Source organism: Saimiri boliviensis, chromosome 13 (assembly GCF_048565385.1).
Source record: "Saimiri boliviensis isolate mSaiBol1 chromosome 13, mSaiBol1.pri, whole genome shotgun sequence".
Classification (NCBI taxonomy): domain Eukaryota; kingdom Metazoa; phylum Chordata; class Mammalia; order Primates; family Cebidae; genus Saimiri; species Saimiri boliviensis.
In genome coordinates, this window is record NC_133461.1 from 93,994,352 (window position 1) to 94,017,844 (window position 23,493).

General features: G+C 38.0%; 1 protein-coding gene across 10 annotated transcripts in view; it reads right to left on the reverse strand.

The window, feature by feature from the left end:
• Positions 1-23,493, reverse strand: part of PSD3 (pleckstrin and Sec7 domain containing 3) — a 682,522-nt gene that overhangs the window by 193,378 nt on the left and 465,651 nt on the right. The gene's annotated exons all lie outside the window — the stretch shown is intronic.

Sequence of the window (23,493 nt, forward strand, 5' to 3'; positions counted from 1 at the left end):
GTTGAAATACCAAGAGTATTTAAAGAAACAAGGGGCTGGGCAAACCTGGAAAACATCACATGTAAATACAGTGCCTTTGTCTGAATTCTACGGAGAACAAGAAAGTGTTCTAAAACATCTGTTTTATTATAGGGTTGAAAATAAAGGAGAAGATAATACATACTTTGAAATCTATTTTCTAATCTCCATTTTTCATGTGTCTAATAGCTAAAGATAAGACATTCTTTTATAAATACAGTACCACTATTAGCAAGCATGGTCACAGGACTCTATACTACTTATAGTAGCAAAAAATATAAACCAAATTTTTTTATCATAAATCAACTTATAAATGTATATGAGACTACAAAGTGATATTATGATTTGAAAATTCAACGTGAAATAATTAAACCAAACAAAGTAATATATCCATTACCTCAAATACTTTTTATGCAATGAGAAAATTTGAAATTTACCTGGCTTTCTGGCTAAGATCAACTATAGTATCTGTTTTTTTAATCATTCTGTCAAATATTTTTAAAGAATATTAGAAATTAGATGAAGATAACATTATCAGCTATCTTTAGAACATAAGTTATTTCCAAAGGAAATGTCAAGAGCTCACAAACAATATTGAATCTGGAATAATAATAAACTGTGTAGTAACTTTCTTGAGCATAGAAAAGCTCACAGAAACAAACTGCAAGACGTTCCTATCAGCCAGAGTGGAGGCCCGTCAGCCTCTGGGAGCAGGAGCTGCTATCCATGGAGCTGCTCTGGACCCATTCCCCTAGCACAGCTTTGCTTTTCTGTCTTCTGTTCCCAGGTCTGACCTCCGCTTGGCCCGCAGAACTGGACACCGACACAGGTTCCACACTGACAGCTCCTGCTGTGTTAACTCAGCCTAGATCACGCCTACACTGCTTTATGAGCACTCAGTTTTGGCAACCTACTCTCTCTCTCCTCAGAATCTGACCTCAACTCCACCCTTTTTGTTCCACTTCACTTGTCCGCATTCTGACAGCTTGCAGTGACCTTCCCCAGCTACAAAGAGAAAAGTGTGCAGGGTTTCATCTGCAAAATTCTCAAGTAGAATCCATCATATCTTCAGTCCTGTTCTCTAAGGGTCCTTCTGCAGTCACATTATTTCCCCCTTATTATGGCAGGGAGAGTCTGAGTGACCTCGGATGAAGCTCAACTGCTTTTTAAGCTTATACTTGACAGCCTCTCAGTTTCCTTATCTAAAAATTTATGAATATGAGACTATCTAGATAATCTTTTAAGATTACCTCCATTTCTAATAACCTGTTCTTACATTCCAAATCTCAGTGAAATGACCCTACCAGGTACCTAAATCCCAGAAGTCACTTGGAAATCCTTTCTGTCACTCATTCTAATATCCAAATGAACAATCGATTCCCTCTGTCCCACCACTTTGTCTCCTGTTCCTCCTAATGTCCCTTGAGCCTCAGCTCTGTGAGGCCTACTTCACTTTGCACACCTTCCAGCTGCCTCCGGGTTCAGCACTTCCACTTGAGTTTCCCAGTGACTTCTGGCTTTTCTCTGAGTGTGGATTAACCTGGGTGCCTCCCTGAGGCCAGAAGGCTTACTGGACCCTCAAGAAAGAAGTCCTGGTGGCCGTGCATGGTGGCTCAGCCTGTAATCCTAGTACTTTCAGAGGCTGAGGTGGGCAGACTGCCTGAGCTCAGAAGTTCATGACTAGCCTGGGCAACACAGTGAAACCTAGTTCTCTACTAAAACACAAAAAATTAGCCAGGCGTGGCAGTCTGTGCCTGTATTCCCAGCTGAGGCAGGAGAATTGCTTGATCCTGGAGGTGGAGGTTGCAGTGAGCCAAGTCCACACCACTGGACTCCAACCTGGGCGACAGAGCAAGATTGTCTAAAAATAAAAATAAAAAGTAGTCCTGGCAAAAAGCCAACGATGAATAAAGGAATGAAAGGGAGAAAGGAAATAGATAAAGATTTTCAGATCAAAACATAAAAAGGGATTAAAATAATGTTTTCTATCGTCTGTTTTTTAAACCTTAGAAAACAAAATACTGAGTAAGAGGATGATGATAACAAGCAGTAGAGAGAAATGAAGAATAGTTATAGGTACAAGTCACAGCCCAGGGAAGGCGTGAAGCATTTGACACATGTAATCTCATTTATTCCTCTAACAGCTGTTCACAAGATGTGATGTTATCTCCATTTTATGGTTAGAGAAAGGGGTCTCAGAAAGCCTCCTTAATTTGCCCAATGTCACAATGCCAGTAACGGACAGGGTCAGAATTTAACCAAGATGATGTGACTCGAAGAGTCCACTGATTTCCTCTGGAGTTTGTTACCATGATGATCTCAACTTCACAACAGTGGTCCATGGGAGTAGCTTATGTCATATTAAAATCCTGGAATTTCAGTGTGCAGAAAGAAGAGTTAAAAAAAAAAAATCCTAGAATTTAAGTAACCAAAGTATTTGGGAAATAGGAGGGAAAACTCCACCAACACTGCAGCTGTGCTATTCATCTATAGACTCTACTCTTGTACTGGTACTAGCTACATGTGTCAGCACCTTTAAAATGCAATATTTAAAAACCCAATCCTGTGCTAAGATTATCTGTCCTATCAGTGGCATGCTGCATTTTGGGATGCCCTCTCCCACCTACTGTAAGCTCTCCAGAGACTGTGATACAACAATATGAGCTTCAACACATTGCATCTAATTTTATTGTAAAAAAAGAAATGCTCTGCCATATGGTTACCAACAAATGAAACAATGTCTGTTGCAAACAGAATAAAAAAGCAGGTGGAGGCCTGAAGAAAAAAGTACAACCGAATGAGATCTAAGCAATTTTAAAATAGCAGGTCAACCAGTAATGTATACTTAAACAAAAGTGTTTAAGAAACCAGGATGGAAAATGTATAAAAACATTACCAGGAGTAATATGAGAAAAATAATGCTTTCGACATTTTCATTTTATTCTTGGGAAGCTTTGGTGATTCAAATTTGAAAGGACTATAATAGGGAAGATATAAAAAGGAATCACAAATACAAGAGAACAGAAGAGAGTTTCACCTTTTATCCTAATAACTTAGAAATGTCTTCCTATTTCCTTGCAAAGAAACCTGGTATACTTTGTGTTATAGATGATCTAGCAAAAAAAAAAAAAACAACAAGAAAAAAGAAAAACCAACCAACCTACTATCACCAAAACCACAAAGACAGATGGGCCTTAAATTTGCTATGTAACCTGTATACACTTAAATCAGAATGGTCAGGCTTAGTTCCCTAGGAAGCACTGTACAGATCTTCAGAATGACACAGGCATCAAACCAAGCACAGAAAAAAAATCTTCACAATCATAAAACAAACTGATATCATAGCCAAAATACAAGTATGAGAATATTCTTTGAAAACATGTAGTTATTTCCATACATATTTTACCTACACTGTATATAAACATAGATGGCTTTTGTGAGGATATTAGTGAATTCTGGATCCCACTGTAACTCAGGGGATGGAGCCACCACCACTTAAAGATTAAAAAGCAATTGATATCTATCCTATTTTTAACTTTAGGTCTGGAGACTATGTCACCACTGGCGCTCAACTCTAGGGTTTAATTATTATAATAAAAATGTCAGGAATTACTTATGTTTGGTGAAATGCTACATTTCAGGCCTTTTATTTTTCATGAGGACAAAGAGCTAGTCATACATCCTTACCTAGGTTACACATAACTTTTCACAGCCTAGAACTATACACCAGAGTAATTAACCTTCCATGTTAAGACCCACATTTCAGAGAATTGTAGACATCAACTAGTTTTAAGTGGCTCAGAACAGAGTCAGGTCTCTTAGAATTTCCAATGTGAAGGACAAGTCATATGACCTTGGAGACTATGCAAGGCATTTAGCTTTAGAAATAAAGTTTTCATTGCTGGCTTTTATTTAATAAATATTGACAGCAGGCTTCTTTTAAAAGTTGCTATGCATACTTCTTCAACTGTATAGCAGGAAAAAAGGGCAAACTTCCCCTTTAGGCTCTGAAGGTTCACTGAAAATCAGCTGAAAAAAGGCAGAGTAACATGAGAAAAGGCATACAATTTATTAACGTGTACAAGGGAGAATCACAGAGTGATTCCCCAAATATTCCAATGGGATCAACAAACTCCTATAGCTTCTTCTCATAGAGGAGTGGGGAGGTAGCAAATACAGGGAATTCTGTCAAAGGGCAATAAATGATTACCAAGGAGAATGAATGGATGAGAAAACAGAGATTAACTTGTAAATGGGCCTCTTTAGAAAATGTTCCAGCATGGTTATATTCTTCCAGCATTCTTTGTTGCAATATGTAACAAGGAGACTAAGGAAGAACAATTGTTCTCCTTGGTGGGTCCAGCCTTTACTTGGATAAGGGAAAAGTCTCTTCCCACATTTGCTGATCTCTAAAGACCTTTAATTCAAAATACTTATTATACCAGGGAGCCATATTTTGGAGTGAAGTTTCCTGGGTACCTTCAGTATACTTAATGCAAAATACATTTTGAAATATTTAACTTAGAAAGTGGAAGTTCCTATCTGGGAGGCTGACGGGGAAGATTACTTGAGGCCAGGAGTTTGGGACCAGCCTGGGCAACATGGCAAAACCCTGTCTCTACAAAAAATAAGAAAATTAGCCAGGCTTGGTGACACATGCCTGTAGTCTCAGCTACACGAGAGGAGGGTGCTGAGGCTAGAACTTCGCTTGAGCCCTGGAATTTGCTGTTGCGGTGAGCTATGACTGCAGCGCTATATGCATTCCAGCCTAGGTGATAGGGCAGACCCTGTCTAAACAATAACAACAACAACAACAACAACAACAACGACAACAACAAACCCCGGAAGTTCCCTAATATGCTGCTCCCCTGACAGCATCACTATTAACATATTAGCACTTAATCTTCAAGATTCTCATATACGAATTTTAACACAAATGGTACCATTCCATACTTAATTTTGTATTGAGGTTTCCTCCATCAATTCCTCAAAAATAATAATTAGGTACTCATATTCTATCAAGTATTTTTACATGGATTTTCATATTTAAGCCTCATTTCCGGTTCTTAAGTAGGTATATGCACTGTTCCCAATGTGCAGATGAGGAAGTTGATAGAGGAATAATTTTTCGAAGGTCACAGTTAAGTATCAGAGAATCCAGGCAGCATGAATGAATAAGCCATACTCTTAACCCTTTCTCTTCATTTTGACATCCATACCACTATTCATAACTCTATGTGGTCTTTTTAACAATTGTATTAATTATATAATAAAGTATAATTGACCTAATCCTTCACTGACCAAGAGCTGTATTATTTTCAATTTTTTTTGCTATTATATACAATCCTGCAATTAATGTCCTTGTAGACACACCTTTGTCCATTTAGCTATCCAGCATCTTTTTTTTCTCCGAAATAATTTTGTCTTACAAAAAGGTTATACAAATAGTACAAAGAGTTCTTGGAAATCGTTCCCCCAGTCTTCCCTTAATGTTAACATCTTACATAACCATCAATGATCAAAACCAGAAGATGAATATTAGTAAAGTATTAACTAAACTATAGACCTTATTCAAATTTCACCAGTTTCCCCATTACTGCCCTTTTCCTATTCCAGGATCCTCTGTAGAACCCACAATGCTTTCAGTTGTTATGGCTTCTTAGTTTCCTCAACTGGTGATAGTTTTTCAGGGTTCCCTTGTCTTTTAGAACTTTGACACCTCAAAAGAAGACGGGCCAGTTATTCTATAGACCATCTTGCAATTTGGGGTTGGCTGCTGTTTTCTCTTTTTAACAATGAAGTCAGGCATTTTGGGGAAGAGAAATGATGTTATCTTCTCCTTAGAGCATCAGAGGCTTCATGATGTTGAGATGCCTTGTCACTGGTGATGTTAACCTTGATCACTTGGTTAAGATGGTATCTTTGGTTGTCTATACTGTAAAGTTACTAGTTTTACCCTCATAATGAATAAATATCCTGGGAGAGATACTTTGAGACTATGTAAATATCCTGTTTCTTCCCTAACTTTCATCTACTAAATTTAGCATCCTTCAATAGATCTATGTGCAACCATGATTAATGTGATATTTGCCATTTCATTCTTTCCTTTTACAATTGTTAATTTTTTTACTGTAATAGTAATCTGTCACTTCCCTACAATTTTTAAAATGTATTCAATGGATATTCATTTTCTTCTCTGAGTATAATCTAATACTACCACTTTGTTGCTCAAACCATTCCAGCTTTGGTCATTGGGAGCTTCTCCAGGTTGGCCAGGTTGGCCTTCTGGCATACCACCCTCCTTTTCTGAGCACTTATTTACTTTCTGGCACCACAAGATGTTCTAGGCTCATCCTGTATGTTCCCTGCCCCAGGACAACCACCAACCAACTCTCTACAGAGCATTGATTCCTTTTACTGGTAAACAGTATTTAGAAACCAAGGTCTGGATGCTACACTGGTCATTGGTATTGAGGTGTCATTGTTTCCAGATCCCCTCGGCAGGCAGAGCTAACAAATACATGCAAGTATGTATTTACATACATATATACATACCTATCATACACACTTATCTACATGTCTGCATCAATCCACACATTAAAAATTATGACTTCATACCAATAACGCCAACTGCAATCCAATACCACAGGGTTTCTTATTCATAATTTCTTTCTCTCATAGACAGAAAACTGGCTCTTATCATCTATAGTATGTTTGCTTATTTGCATATCCTAGTATAAACATAAAGTAGTGATAGAGGCAGACAAATGCCTAGACAGAAAGTGGCAGATCCCCAGCAAAACCTCACCTCCAAGTTGTAGACAGTTTAAAGTCTGAAAGCCAAGCTACAAGTAAAATGCTCTGACCGAATTGAGAACCTGTCTTCCTGTTTGGCATACTTTCCTCTGATTGGTCCCCACCCTTCACCTATTTGACATATACCCTTTCCTAACTGGTTTTTCAACATTGTCCTTCCCACCTTTGAATGGTGTTTGCTTTAACCTTTTTTTGCATACTTACAAACAAATCAGCATGCACTCTCCTTACAAACCAATCAGCATGCACTCCCCATTCTGAGTCCATAAAGGGCCTCAGACCCAGCCACACAGGGGAATCCCCTCTCTTTCTTGCTGAAAGCCATTTTTATAACTCATTAAAGTTCTTCCTCACCCTCCTCACCCTTCCATGGCCCCTGTAGCTTCGTTCTTCTTGAGCTCAGTCTAAGAGCTCAGGAACCACAAACCAGGGGTACAAGCTGTAACACAGGTGAGCTGGGGCATGTCAGCATGACTGAGGGAGGCTCAGATGGGGCATTGCTGGCCAGGGGTCCCCAGCTTGCAAAGTGACCCCTATAAAAAACAAATTTACTAACTGGAGTATCGTGTTTCAATACTGTTTTTTTTTTTGTCTTCTGCCACATAGCATCCAGTTAAAATACTGTTTTTCAAAATTATTTATGTTAGTTGTTTCCTTTCCCATCCCTTTTAGTGTAAATTACAAAATACTTAATTTGTAATAAACTTAGATTCATTTGTTACTGTTTATATTTTCCATTTTGAGTTTCCCCCCTCACCCCTATGGACTGGATGGTCTTAATTATTAATTTGTATCCTAACAGGGTAATCGCCAGGCTTGCGCTTTTATGTAGCAAATGAGTAGAAGGGCATATTCAGATATTCAGTGAGGGACTGGAAGAAATGTCCTTAGGCAGAGAAACTTCTCTTTATGCTCGCCTACATGTGTCTGCTCGCTCTCTGTACCTGTGTGTGAATGGTCTCAAATTTTTTTTTTTTTTTAGATGGAGTCTTGCTCTGTCACTAAGCTGGAGTGCAGTGGTGCAATCTTGGCTCACTGCAAGCTCTGCCTTCCAGGTTCAAGTGATTCTCCTACCTCAGCTCCCAAGTAGCTGGGACTACAGGCACGTGTCACCAGGCCCAACTAATGTTTTGTTTTTAGTAGAGACGGGGTTTAACCATATTGGCCAGGATAGTCTCTATCTCTTGACCTTGTGATCTGCCCACTGTGGCCTCCCAAAGTGCTGTGATTACAGGAGTCAGACACCGTGTCCCACTGACAGCCTCAGTTTTTAAACAGCGGTGTCACCTTTGTTGATATGAGATAATGTGAAACCTAGAAATCTATAGATTCTAAGGTTGAAAAGGAAAATTCAAATAATGCCCCCAAATCTTCAGTTCTTAACAATTTAAAAACATACCACAAATTGGGGCTTGGACTTTTCATAAAGATGTGTGTAGGTATTTGCAGGAGTACAGACACAGTTAACTGGAAGTTAACGACACTGGAAGGATCCTTATAATAAGCTTTCTATTAGGTATTATAAACAAGGAAAATATAAGAACATGAGAACTGGAAGAAATTACTTGGTTTCATTTTTTTAAAAATCAATTTTCCCTAGAGAAAAGAAACCAGAAACAGATGTAACTGACATAGTAGATGGGCAAAGAAATGCATCTTCAAAGTCAGAAGTACCATAGAAACAGGAATAGAAAACTATAAGTGAAAGCAACAGCAATCTTTCTAAATTATCAGAAAGTATACCTTAGCATATTAAAGAGGGAAAATTAATGGGAAAAGGTGAAATCAGAGACAGTTCCCAGTGTCTCTGAATCTGAAAGCACAAAGCTGTAATCAGAACACCAGCAGACATTATGGGTGAATAGTGACAAGAATGAGACTGCCACATGGTAAGGAAGGTAGTGCTTCCTTTCCAGCTGCTAAATAGTGCCAATTAACTACTGTATGCATTACATGGGTACCAATGTCTGCAAAGAATGTAGAGAGCAACTCCAAGAAAAAGCTATTTTTCTTCTCAAAGTGAGTAAAAAAAAAGACACAGAAAAAGTCGGGTTTCTTTTTGCAGGCCTCTAATCATCATGACCAGCACTTCAGGTTTGGGTGGAAGGTGGGAAGACAGGGAAGGAAAACAAACACTGGCAAGAGAGAGGAAGAAAGGTTTGGAAAGACTACGGAAGGCTTACTATGTACTAGAAGCTTTAAGGGCAAAATATGATTCACCAAAGGCAAGGGAAATTGTTGTCTCTAGTAAAAGACCCCTTGGCTTTCTGCCACCATAACTTCCCTTTTTAATCTATCTCTCATATGTAGCATGTGAAAAAAGGACCAGCTAGCTGCACTGGTTTTGTTGTTTTAGCCCTTATGTATACACACTTTAGAAGGCTGAATAAAAGCAACTGTGGGCAGTTACATCCTTTGTGATTTTCAAAGGTTGGCAGAAAGTATTCTATGAATCCTTTGTATATAGATGCATGCTTTCAAAATAAAAAGGCATAAACAATTCTTTTTATAGCTTACAAATAAATTAGGTGAAAAGGAAGGTAAGTGGTAGAGAGTAATGTTAATAAAGGTTTTTCCTTTATGCGGAATTGTTATAAAAATCAATTATAATATGACAGCAATTTTTAGAGACACCAAGTACGTGCCAATATGACCTCAGCATCTCTCCACAAGCTGTGACTGCACTGATGTTATTATCCACCTAAAGCAGGGTACAAAGCTCACTAAAAATGGTTGGAGAGGTAAGCCCTGTGGGGCAATACAAAAAGAGAGTGGTAGACTTTTCCTGAAGGTCACATTCTCTGGTTTGTATCAGCAGATTTGGAGTTTTTAAGAGTTTAGAAATATGAAAATCAGGTTTTATGTTTTCATGTATAACTCTACTTAGTTCTAACAGCCAAAGAGAAGGCAGTACAAAAACAGTAACATACAATTGCCTTAGTCCTTTTAAAATAATGATTCTGCATGCTAAGTGTTCATAAACTTGACATTCCTCTTATTTTTACTTTGATCTAGAAAAATCTGACATTGGTAGCCTGAATAGCTCTGTAAATAGTAACTAACACCCACGGAGTGCATTCATGGGATACGGCTGCTCTACCTGTACCACACATTGTCACCCGCCCTGGTGGATCACGAGGTCAAGACATAGGGACACTGGCATTTAAGCTGTTACCCACAACTGGAGTCCCTTCTACTCCTGCTCCAAAGCACCCATCAGAATTATCCTTCAAAAGACAACAACTACCATCTCAAAGGGGCTTTCCCAGATATTACCCAGTTGAAAATAAATTTCTCTTTATTCTGAAATCCTACAGTATTTTATATGTAATTCCACATTTATGCAAGATTTTAAAGATGCTGGCCCCCTAAGATTCTCATCCCCTGATTATTTAATCAAATGTTCATCTAGCCACTGCTAAGAAGGGACTTGGCAGATGGATCTAAGGTTACTAATCAAATATCCTTAATATGGGGAGATTATTCTGGATTATCCCAGTGGACCCAGTGTAATCATACAAGACCTTCAAAGAGGAAAGTAGAACAGTCACTCAGAAGATGCACCAGAAGAGGAAACCAGATAGAGAAGAGGCAAAAAGAAGAGGAGGAGGAGGTCAGACCGTACTGGAGAGTGAGAAGAACTTGGGCCATCTCTGTTAGCTTTCAAAATGGAGGTGGCAGACCACGAGCAAAGGACTAAAGGTGACCACTAGAAGCCGAGAAGGACCCTGGCCAACATCCAACAAGAAAATGGGGACCACAGTCCTGTGACCACATGGAACTTAATTCTGCCAACAAGCTTAATGAACTTAAAGCAGATTCACCTTCAGAGCCTCCAGAAAGAAACACAGTCCTGCCTAAATCTTGATTTGGGGATGGAAAAACCCAAAGTAGAAGAACCAGCCAAGCAAACCCAAACCATTAACCCACAGAATGATGAGATGAAAAATCTGTGTCATTTCAAGCCATTAAGTTTGTGGCGATTTGCTACAGTAGCAGTATGCAACTAACACACTTTCCTCCATATTATATACTATTTAATAGTTCAAATCTCAGTGGGCATTAGAATCACCTGAAGGTCTTTGTAAAAATACATATGGGGTCATTCCCAGAGTTTTAAAATTGATGAGAGGGAAGGAAAAGCAGAGAGAATATAGCAAGTTTTTGCTTTTATCTCCCCACATGATATGGTCCCCCAAATTTATTAACATTAGCATCACCCAGAGAGTTCCTGCATGCCTGTACACAGGGGATTCCCATCCTCACATCCCTGAAGAAAACACTGTTTTCTGACCCTTTCTCACATTATTTTTATCTATCCTAAAACTTCAAATAACAAAATCAAATGGCGCATACTTTTGTGTAAAGCTTCTTTCATTCATGATGTTGTATAAGTAATCCATTCCTTTTTGTCACTGAATAATATTCTACTGAATGGATATTTCACAGCTTCTTAATCCATTCACCTGTTTGTGGACATCTGGGTTGCTTCCAGTTTGGTGCTCTGAGCAAAAGCTGCCATGATTATTCTTGTAGCATATGCTTTTGTTTCTCTTGAATCACTGGATCGTAGAGTAGGTATACCTTTATAAGAACATGCCAGACCATTCTCCAAAGTGTTTATATCATCTTAACAGTTTTCCAACCGAGTGAGAATATTTCAGCCTCCTACTTTTTTTCCTCTGGCCCCAAATGACTTTAATGTGTAGCCAGAGTTGAAAACTACTGAACTAGATTAAAAATTCTTTCAGGGAAAAATTCATGTCTTTTTTAAATTTTTTTTTATTTTTTGGAGGTGGAGTCTCTCTCTGTTACCCAGGCTGGAGTGCAGTGGTATCATATTGGCTCACTGCAACTTCCACCTCCTAGGTACAAGCAATTCTCCTGCCTCAGCCTCCCAAGTAGCTGGGATTACAGGTTATGTACCACCATGTCCAGCTAATTTTTGTACTTTTAATAGAGACAGAGTTTTACCATGTTGGCCAGCCTGGTCTTGGACTCATGAGCTCAGGTGATCCGCCTGCCTTGGCCTCCCAAAGTGCTGGGATTACAGATGTCAGCAACCGCGCCTGGCCAAAATTCATGTCTTATTCATCTTTGTTCCCCCCAATATATTTAGCAGAGCATTAACCAAAGCCAAAACTCAGGAATTAAGTTTTGTATTGATACAGCTTCTGACTTTTGTTAAACACAGCAAATCTATTAAGTATGGCTACTGTACCTAAACATTTAATATGTAATTTTGAGGAAAGCAGTTCATAATTTGTGTAGTTGTCCAATACCTGTTATTTACTAAACTGTGAGATAGACGATGGCATGACCTATATAATAAGAACTGCACCTCTAACCCAGCTATAGAGCCTGACATACAGCAGAGCCTTAATAAATAAAAGTGTGTTTTGGGAAGAAAAAAACCCTCCTTTCTCCTAAGGATTTTATTATAATTAAACCACTAGCACAAAAATCTGCACACTTGGAAAATCCTAGCTTATGGCTCTTAATATTCTGGGAAACAAACAACTATTTGAATACCTGATTATAGGAATAGCTCCCCACAAAAGATAAATTTACGTATATATTTACACAAATTAATAATTCTACATACGATATCAAGTTGTTCACATAGAATCACTGTCACTGTATTTTACAGAAAGCTGAAATGATTTCTTTAAACAGTATTTGTTGAATATCTGATCTGTCCTAAGAATTATACCAGGTATGAGGCACACTGTGACCAACAAGGGTATCTCTTGTCCTTAAGAATACTGGAAGGAAGAAGATCAAATGCAAGTGATAAGCAATAATACCATCTAATCAATATGTTCTGAAAATCTCTAATTTTTCAAATATATACAACAGACAGTCTGGGAAGCTGATGGGCAAAAAAATATATACATATATTTTTGTCTAAGTCTATACCATGTGACAAACAACCTGAAACACAAATAACCTTTCGAGATACTATTCTGAGGATACATATTTGTCTTTCATTTATGTTTCTGGGAGTGAAAGAAAGAGCATGGAAATGAGGTAAAAAGAATAACAATGTACATCACACACCCTGCCGGTCAGGGTGTGGGAGGTGAGGGGAGGGATAGCATTTGGAGACGTGCCTAATGTAGATGATGGATTGATGGGTGCAGCAAACCACCATGGCACGTGTATACCCGTGTAACAAAACTGTATATTCTGCACATGTATCCCAGAACTTAAAGTGTAATAAAAATAATAATAATAATAATAAAGATTAGGTAACCTTAAGGTGAAATGAGTTGCCCCCAGAAGCATGAATTAACTTCCCTTTGTAGTCTTTCACAAATGGCAATCATTTTCAAAGGAACGTGGTAGTTCATTTTTTCTGGTAAAAGGTGTGAAGGTATCAGGGTTCTTCTCAACAGACAGTCTGGGGAGAGGATGAGCAGAACTATAACAATGTGCGAACTCCCTTTGACTAGGTGGTATGTTGTTAAGATAAATTTTCATGTACCTTTATCATTCAGCAAATACTTCTTTGCAAGATCTGGATAATGTGGCTTCTGGTGTTTCTGAGAAAACAATGATTTAGAACAAAAACTATGCTACTATCTATTGAAAGTTTAAGGGAAGAGTAAATGTTAAAACATTAAAACAAGCAAATAAAATGCTTAAAATAACAATAATCCAATATTGACAGGGAACAGAGTTCAAGAATGGTTTTGGACAGAGAAATGAATTATCCTATATTAGTGAATTTTCTGATTGAAGCTAATTCCTTTAAATGCCAAAAAATCTTTATAAAATAGTTTTACTGGCAATCTTTCCAATCTATTTCACACTCCCTGTCTCCTTAATCAAACTAAGTAAACAAAATGTGACATTTTTGATGACTCATTAAGTACATCCATTACTTTGCTGTGCTGTAATGCAGCCATTCTGAGAGGCCACTGACTACACAGATTTGCTTGTCTCTCTTCAAAACAGCTCCAGCAGTTCCATTTGGAGACCTAGTGCCCTTTAAGGTTTCAACGTTTTCTTTTTACCTTATTAACAAATCACCTCTCGCTACTGTCTCTCTATCTGACGAACATCACTTCCTTGAACTCTATTCTTCTATGTCATGGCCACACTGAGAAAACAACTGTTTCTTTAAAATAATTTAAACTTTGGCCGGGTGTGGTGGCTGACGCCTATAATCCCAAAACTTTGGGATGCCAAAGTGGGTGGATCACATGAGGTTAGGAGTTCGAGCCCAGACTTATTAATATGGTGAAACCCCACCTCTACTAAAAATACAAAAATTAGCCAGGCATGGTGGTGGGTGCCTGTAATTCCAGCTACTCGGGAAGCTAAGACAGGACAATCACTTGAATCTGGGAGGAGAAGGTTGCAGTGAGCCAAGATCATGTCATTGCACTCCATCCTGAGTGACACAGTGAGACTCCATCTCAAAATAAATAAATAAATAATAATTTCAATTTAAAAAATTTATGTAATAACCTAAGTGTTGTGTTCTTTTAAATTTGTTTTATTAAAATTCATTGGATGTGGCTATTAACTTGTCCATGAAGAGCTGGCTGAGTGATGGTCAGCAGTGGGACTGTAAACACAGGTGAATACCAGTATATGATATCTATAGGCTCATTTGCTTATGAAATGCCAGGGAAGAGGATCAGGCCAAAAATTTCAAAGTAAAAACTAATTGTGGGTATTGTCAGAAACAGGATCTAAATAAAGGTCTGTGTAAAATTAGTGAGGTCAGTTATTAATACATGCACTCTGTAATTATTCTGGCTGTTCAAAGTTATTTTGATTTTTTTGCTTGTTTTCAACCTTTTGAGTCTTTTTCAAAAAACAATTGACCATTAGCTAAGTGAAGCATTACTATAACAGCAAATTGTTTTCCTTTATGGGATGTTTTGACTGTAGAGATATAAATGCTTTTAAAATAAAATGTTTCTGTGTATCCTTATTGGCTATGTAAATATAATGTCCAGGATAGAATATGTGTCATGATAGTTCCAATTATCCTTGCATTGCTGGTCTGCTCAAAGGAGTGCATCAATCCCAAGGAGCTCCACGACCTCTTTCTGATATATTATAAGCAAAAAGAGGGTGGTTTTTATTTACAATGTGACCAGTTACATTCATATCAATAATACATGTTCATGTTAGTGAGAGGTGCAGCAATTTTGGACTGTTACGACACTTTAAAGATGCTCCAAACAGGGCCAGGCAGAGTGGCTCAAGCCTGTAATCCCAGCACTTTGGGAGGCCAAGGCGGGCACATCACTTGAGGCCAGGAGTTCAAGATCAGCCTGGCCAAGGTAGTCAAATTGTGTTCCTACTAAAAATACAAAAGTTAGCCAGGCATGGTGTCAGGCACCTGTAATCTCAGCTACTCAGGAGGCTGAAACAGAAGAATCACTTGAGCATGGGAGGTGGAGGCTGCAGTGAGCCAAGATAATGCCACTGTACTCCAGCCTGGGACACAGAGTAAGACCCTATCTCAAAATAAATAAAATAAAAATAAAAATGCTTAAAACATACAAACATTCAAATGTCTATGGATCCATCTGAATAGGAAATTCAGTAGCACTTCTTCATGATTAAATTGAAAATAAAATCTATCTGGGAATCATTAGTACTCGACGACAGTACCCTTAAGGATCACAACTACTACCACTCAAACTTTTTTTCCTTTTTACTTTTTTGGGGTTAAAAATCTGTTTGTACTCTTAAGCAGCATCTGTTCTGTTAGAACATTCTAACAGACTCCTTTTTGTTTTGTTTTTTTTTTTAAACCATGAACATGACTTGTGGATCTTCAGTTATTTCAATGTATTACCCTCATTATCATCACCATTTTTCATTCATGGTCTGAACCACACCAAAAGCAGCATCATTACTCTGCCCAACATGAGCACGTGACTGAAAGCAAAAGCAGGCTGCCAGACCTCCACGGGGAGAGCAGAAGTGGAAACATGCCACGAACCTTTCATCACATAACTCGGCTTGATTTACTTTACTGAAAAAAGCAGCAATATTCTGTGTTTTAAGCCAGAACCTTTACAGTTTTTCTCTTAAAAAGCTTGCAAACCTAGCTTTTCTCTTAAAAGGCTCTCCGACTTACACCAGGATAGGCATCCAAGCCCTTTTCCTCCATAGATACTGTTGCTACCAGGTTTCCATGACCTTCTCTTGGAAAGAGCTCACCTACTCTAGGCAACAGTTGATGCTCTTTTTTTAGCTACACTTAAATACCACCCATAAGTTCCTATTTTCAAATACATACTCCGAATATAACTCAGATCAAGTATTTCTGAGGATTCACTTCAGGCTTTTCATTTATAAAAAGTTCAGACCTTTTTCCTGACTGAGGTCTGCTTCTTCCTCTCATATAGTCCTTTGGGAATAATCTTTAGAAAATGCTACAATGACAAAAACAATTTTCTTGGATTTAAATCTGAATATTCTCTGGCTTCATTATTAAGTATATGCTTCTTTGTCTAAACCAGTAAATACAATGTGAGAGTTAAACTTTAAGAAATGTGATTTGGATTTACAAAGAAAAAAAGAGGTTAAGAAAATGCCCAGGCTGGGTGAAGTTGTCCATGCCTATAATCGCAGCATTTTGGGAGGCCAAGGTGGGCGTATCACCTGAGGTCGGAAGTTCAAGACCAACCTGACCAACATAGAGAAACCAAGTCTCTAATAAAAATACAAAATTAGCCAGGCATAGTGTCACATGCCTGTAATCCCACCTACTCAGGAGGCTGAGGCAGGAAAATCGTCTCAACCTGGGAGGCAGAGGTTGTGGTGAGTTGAGATCTTGCCATTGCACTTCAGCCTGGGCAACAAGAGCAAAACTCTGTCTCGGGGTGGGGCGGGGGGAAAGAAAGTAAGAAAAAGAAAATGCGCAGCACTTAGACTGAAATGATCTTTACAAGATCACCCTGTGAAGTTTTTTCAACTTCTTTTTCACCACATAATATTTTGCTCAGAAGACATCAACTGAGGAAGTTAGAACATGACAGAAAAACAGAAAAGCTTCTGGACCAGAAGGGGAGCGGTGACAGGGAAGTATGAACACTGGACACAGGCTCCAAGAGCCTAAACCGAAAACCTGAAAACTATGGGCACAGGTCAGATATCTTATTTTACAAATGAGGAAACTCAGGCACAAAGTGAAGTGATCATCCAGAGGTGCCATCGCTAGCCACTAGCAGGCTTAGGGCCCAGTGGCTTCTATAACCCAGTCAGAAGTAGTGTATTCCACACAGGCACAATGCTAGCCACTTAACACACCTTATCGTATTTAATTCTCCCAACCGCTCTTGGAAGAAGGTATTTTTATCCCATGCCATACCCGAGAAAACTGGAAAGGATTAAGTTGCCTGGTCAAGGTAAGATATTGGGATTACTTTCCAGATCTGTGACTACTCATTTCATTCTGCCACACAGCCTTCCATGACATTCAACCTTGCAGGTCAAACAAACATTAACTGGGGTCTGGGCACAGTGGTTCATGCCTGTAATCCCAGCACTTTGGGAGGCCGAGGCCAATGGATCATTTGAGGTCAGGAGTTCGAGACCAGCCTGGCCAACACGGTAAAACCTTGTCTCTACTAAAAATACAAAAAAAAAATAGCTGGGCGTGGTGGCACACTCCTGTAATCCCAGCTACTTGGGAGGCCTAGGCAGGAGAATTGCTTGAACCCGGGAGGTAGAGGATGCAGTGAGCTGAGATTGTGCCATTGCACTCCAGCCTGGGCAACAGAGCCAGACTCTGTCTCAAAACAAACAAACGACAAAACATTAACTAGGAAGAGAAAATTCAGGTTCTACTTTTTGTTTCTCTCCTACTTCATTCAGGTAATGGACAAAAAGGGAATCAGGAAACCAGTCTAGCAACAGAATCTCTAACAGTAAGCTAAAAACAATTCAATTCTTTTTTTTTTTTTTTTTTTTTTTTTTTTTTTGAGACGGAGTTTCGCTCTTGTTACCCAGGCTGGAGTGCAATGGCGTGATCTCGGCTCACCGCAACCTCCGCCTCCTGGGCTCAGGCAATTCTCCTGCCTCAGCCTCCTAAGTAGCTGGGATTACAGGCACGCGCCACCATGCCCAGCTAGTTTTTTGTATTTTTTTTTAGTAGAGATGGGGTTTCACCATGTTGACCAGGATGGTCTCGATCTCTCTACCTCGTGATCCACCCACCTCGGCCTCCCAAAGTGCTGGGATTACAGGCTTGAGCCACCGCGCCCGGCCAACAATTCAATTCTTAACATATTTCCTGCAATACTGTCACCACCAGCATCCGAGCCACCACTCTTCTCACGTGGACAACTGCAATTTTACTATCTTTCCAATTCCACTTTCCTAAACAATTCTCCAAACATCCAGAGTCAACATAGGATCATGTTACTTGCCAGCTTTTAATTCTTCAAAATAATTCCCGTTGTCTTTTTCTTAAAACATCGGTGTTTTTAATACTGCTATATAGTTATATCTGAAATGTTGATCATTACATTATACTCAATATTTTTAAAAAATGACCAAGAATAGTAAAATTTCATTAAGTCAATTTTTATATGATGCCTTAAACCTCTGGCTGAATAGAAAAACTACCCCATTTTTTTTTTTTTAGAGTGGACCTATTCATTATTTTTATCATTGAAAGTTTTACTGAGGAAATTACAAATTCACAGACAGTTGTAAGAAAAGAATTGAGTCCTGGCGCCATTTCCCAGTCTCCTCCAATGGTAACATCTACAAAACTATAGTATGATAGCACAAACTAGAATGCTGACATTAATAAAACCTAGTCTTATTCTGATGTTTTCAATTATGCTTGTACTCAGTGATAAGCAGAAAGTAAATATGAGAGATGAGACAACAACAATGGGGATAGGAGGACAAAGTAGGGAAAAAAGACTTCATGTTGCTTAGGTTAAGCCTTCTGGTAGAAAATATTAAAAAGTAGGGCAACTGTCAGTGTTAAATTTCCAGTCTTCTCCCTGGCTGAAAGGGGTAGATGGAAAGTGGACTGGCTCAGTTTTGCTCTTTTGTTTGTTTGTTTAAAAAAGAAGAATTATTACAGCTCTTGCTGTCACTCTGTGTAAACAGATCCTTTTTGGTGTTTGAACTTACAAAAAGTTGCTTATTTCTAGATTTTCAATGGCTGATTCATTTGTTGTTGTTTATCCTTATATATAGCTGTAACTGATTAAAAACCCTAATGGTTACAAAGCTGAGAGCATAATTTTATACTTCCTAATTATGTTTCTTCCTTGTCCAAAAAGATGCATTAATCTTAATTTAAAATGTGTTTTATCTTTGCTGACCTTTTGAGTCTGTTCAAATGCTACCTTCTTGGCTAATTTCTCCATCATTTTTACAAATTATTTTTTCATAAGAAAACCAAATGAGAAGATTATGTTTAAAACAAAATATATAATCCTTTCAGCTGACAAGATAGGTTAAGGGCTGGATGAAGGTATCCTACATATTCTTGGAAACTTCTCCTAAGAGAATCTTGCCTAAATTCTGTCCTTTGAGAAAGGAAGCGAAAACAAATGTATTTGAATAAGAACTTTTATTGGGAGTCTAACCGATAGACTTCATAACAATTTAATTCACTGTTTTTTATCATTCCATTCATGGAATGAAGATTGTGAATCCTGGTAGGCCAAGCATACTGACTTATGTCTTTTCAATTTAATTAACCAATTACACACACACACACACAGATAGACTCTTCAGCATTAACACTTTTGGTCTTCCCTTAAAGGACAACATGATAATTTCAAAGTTCCTAAACTCCAAGTAAAGAAATTTCTATAAAAATATAAAAAATTTAAAGAATATTCTAATGTCAAACATCTAATAGTAAGCAATAATCTGTCATATTGATTGGTCTCTGTAAGATTTATTTCCAGACTTTTAAAAATGATTTCCAGTAACACTGCCTTGTGACTAGAATGATTCTTATAGCTACTTCCATATTTAAATACATTCAAGGTATGTTTTTAAAAATTCTGCAAGTTGTGTTCAGTTTTATCACAAATACTTAGTTACTTCACAAATATTTGGAACTTTCCCTTTGTTGTTTCTGTTCTCTCCGTCAACAAGTTGATATAAAAACTCTTAAAGGAGAGACTGTTTCCACCAATTTCTTTCTACTCTCCCTCGGTATTTATTGAATTTAACTGCTACTCACAAAATTAAAGATCTAACTATAACTGGAAAAAAAATACTAAGGAGAGAAGTATCTGAGCATACTTTCCTATTGCCTATCTAATGACAATAGGAAAGTGGGACAGAAAACAATTGGGTTCATGTCCTGTCAAAATCTACAGTCTAGATGTCTCTTCAGAATGAAATGATTGAACAGCCAACAACTGACCTTCCACCCTACATGTTCCTAGGCCATTTTCCAGGATCTCTTTGTCTTTCATTTCTGTTTCTTCCCTTCTTTCATGTAAATACATTTTCAAATGGACATTTCATCTCTAAATATATAAATACCTGGCAGCCATCACCGAAAGGCTCTGTGTCTTTTCTGTATATAATAAGAAATGAAGAATTAACAACCATCAGAGTTAGAAATGCAAAGCAGATTGAATAGAAGATACAAATGCAGCTTCTCTGTTAAAATCAAGAACACAGGTTTTCTATGAAACTCAGAAGAAATAAAATTCAGGGAACAAAAAGGCAGAGGAACAAGACACTGTATTTTGACACAAGCTAGAGGAACATTCAAGAAAATCCTTATTTTTAAATGTTTTAATTGACAAATGAAAACTATATATATTTATGGTATACAATGTAATGTTTTGATTATACATATATATAGTATAATGATTAAATAAAGCTAATTAACATATTTTTCACCTCACATACTGGTTTGTGATGAGAACATTTAAAATCTATTCTCCTAGTAATTTTAAAATAAGCAACATGATATTATTAACTATAGTCACCATGCTACACAACAAGACATTCAGAATTTATTTAAATCATCTAAAGGAAATTGTACCCTTTGATCCAATCCCACCATCCCCAGCCACTGGTAACCATTACTCTACTCTCTTGAATCGACTTTTTTAGATTCCACATGTAAGTGAGATCATACAGTGTGTGTCTTTTGATGCCTGGCTTACTTCACTTAGTATAATGTCCTCCAGATTTGTTGATGTCACAAATGACAGAATTCCTCCTTTTTAAGGCCAAGTAGTATTCCACTGTGCATATCTACCACATTGTATCCTTTCATCTGCTGATGAACATTTAGGCTGATTCCATATCTGGGCTGTTATATATTTTCAAAGGTTACTTTAAAGAGTGAAGAGTTTCAGAAATATGCACATAATCAAAAGCTAACACTGCACTAGTTGAAGTGCTGCTGAGGAGCACTTCTCCTCATCAGCTGCTGAGGAGACTGGGTGAAAGAAGTTCCCAAGCTGACACAGTCAAGAGTACACAAAAATTGCCCCAAGACAAAGCAGCATCCCAGCAATTCCTGGACCTGTTCTTTCAGATCAAGGCCTCTCCATTTGGAAGGCAAATCTCTAGCAACCCTTGTTCCCCCAGGGATTTTTTAATCCCTTCAAATAATTCACGTTTCTATTAATATTCTAGGATTATTCAGAGTTAGGAGAATAAGAACTAGTTTGTTTCCTCAAAGGTTCTTCAAGATTCTAGGACCAATCCAAGAGCCAATGTACCCTAGAACTTCCCCTCTTGCAGCATCAAAGAGGGGAGTCAGTAAAAACACAAATCAAATTTAAAGTATAAAAATGTGGTAAGAGGGAAAGAAGCTTTTAACAAGATAAAAGGTAAGGGTTAAACAAAGTTCATTTTCAGGTCAATATCACAGATGGTTCCTTTCAAAGAGCAGAGGATATATATCCCTAGAAAGCAGCAAGCTCAAAAGAGATGGTGGATAGAGCTTTTGACTACTGCCACTAATCTCACTTGCATCTAAAAAAAATCTTAAACCCAAATATCTGCTGGAGGGGATAGGGTCCCATTCCAGCTCACTTTAGGCCAAGTGAAAAATAAAATATTATCAAAAATAAAAAGTTTTAATAGCTAACAGACAATAGTCAATACATGCAAGGACTCTATATACATGAGTGTACACACACACACACACACACACACACTCATCCAATTATTAAAACAACCAAATGAAGTGGGTACTAACAAAATCTCCCATTTTATAGATGAGGACATTGAAATATGATATTTAAATGAACTTGCTGTAGTCCCCTCGCTACTAAGAGATAGAACCTGGTACTAGAATCTAGTCAGTACAGCTCTCAAGTCATAATCTCAATTCTTATACCATACTGTCTCTCAAAACACATCCTACAATACAGAGCTAGCCCACATTCTACATTCTTATCCCTCTTTATTCACGTCCTTAGTAGTTGTAATACTTATTAGAGCCTTAGGAATGTTTTACTAAATCCATCAGGACCCAAAGCACAACCTCCCCTTTCTCTTCCACATCGTCCCCAAGATGCTTGAATGCAATGGCTAGGATAGGCAGAGTCCATAGAAACATGTTCACAGGGTTACTCAGAAACTTGTAAGATAATCACAAACTTGTGTTTATCTGTACTATGTGAATCATATCTGATGATCTGGTCTATTTTGTTAAATGAATTACTTCTTGATTTGGTGATGTAGTTGAAAGGGGTACATATAAGAATGACTTTGGGTGAAAGAAGGGGTGGGAAATGAAATGGAATAATAACCAAGATAACAAATAGTCTTTTACCTATACTTCAAATGGCCATCTGACAGAGTTTGGATCTGTGTTCCCATCAAATCTCATGTTGAATAATAATCCCCAGTACTGGAGATAGGGTCTGGTGGGAGGTGACTGGATCATGAGGGCAGAGTTCTCATGAATGGGTTAGCACCATCCCCTTTGTGTTGTTCTCACAATACAAGTAAGCTCTCCTGAGATACAGTTATTTAAGAGTGTGTAGCATCTCCCTCCTCTCTCTATTCCTCCTGCTCCAGCCATGTATGAAGTGCCTGTCTCCCCTTTCACCACGATTTTAAGTTTCCTGAGGCCTCCTCAGAAGGCAAGCAGATGCTAGGATCATGCTTTCTGTACAGCCTGCAGATCCATGAGCCAACTTAACCTCTGTTCTTTATAAATTATTCAGTATCAGGTATTTCTTCACAGCTGTGGGAGAATGCACTAATACACCATCACAAACATCACCTCCTCCAGGCCTTCTGCTTTGAAGAACCTAAGTAATACCCTATCACTGGTTGTCTGCTGATATCTAACTTATTTCACTTGTATTACAGATATCCATATCTTATACTCTAAGCACCTTGTAGGGGCAAAAAGTCAAATATTGTTATTTGAGTAAGCAACAAAAACTGCAATGGAATTGTAAACTAAAAAGACGACCCAACATATCAGCTATCCCTTCAATACAGTATAAGGCAAATTCAGAAGCAAAATACTAATTAAATTCTCTGAATTATAGAAGTGTACATAAGCTTCTCATTTTTCATACATTTAAATATGTCAAAGTCTTTTTTTCTTAACCATTTTTGTTCAGAAAACAAAAAAAAAATTCAGAATTTGGCTTATACTTTGATTTCAACATAGAATAACTGTCCATTTTAAGGAGAAAGACCCTCCAATGTTTC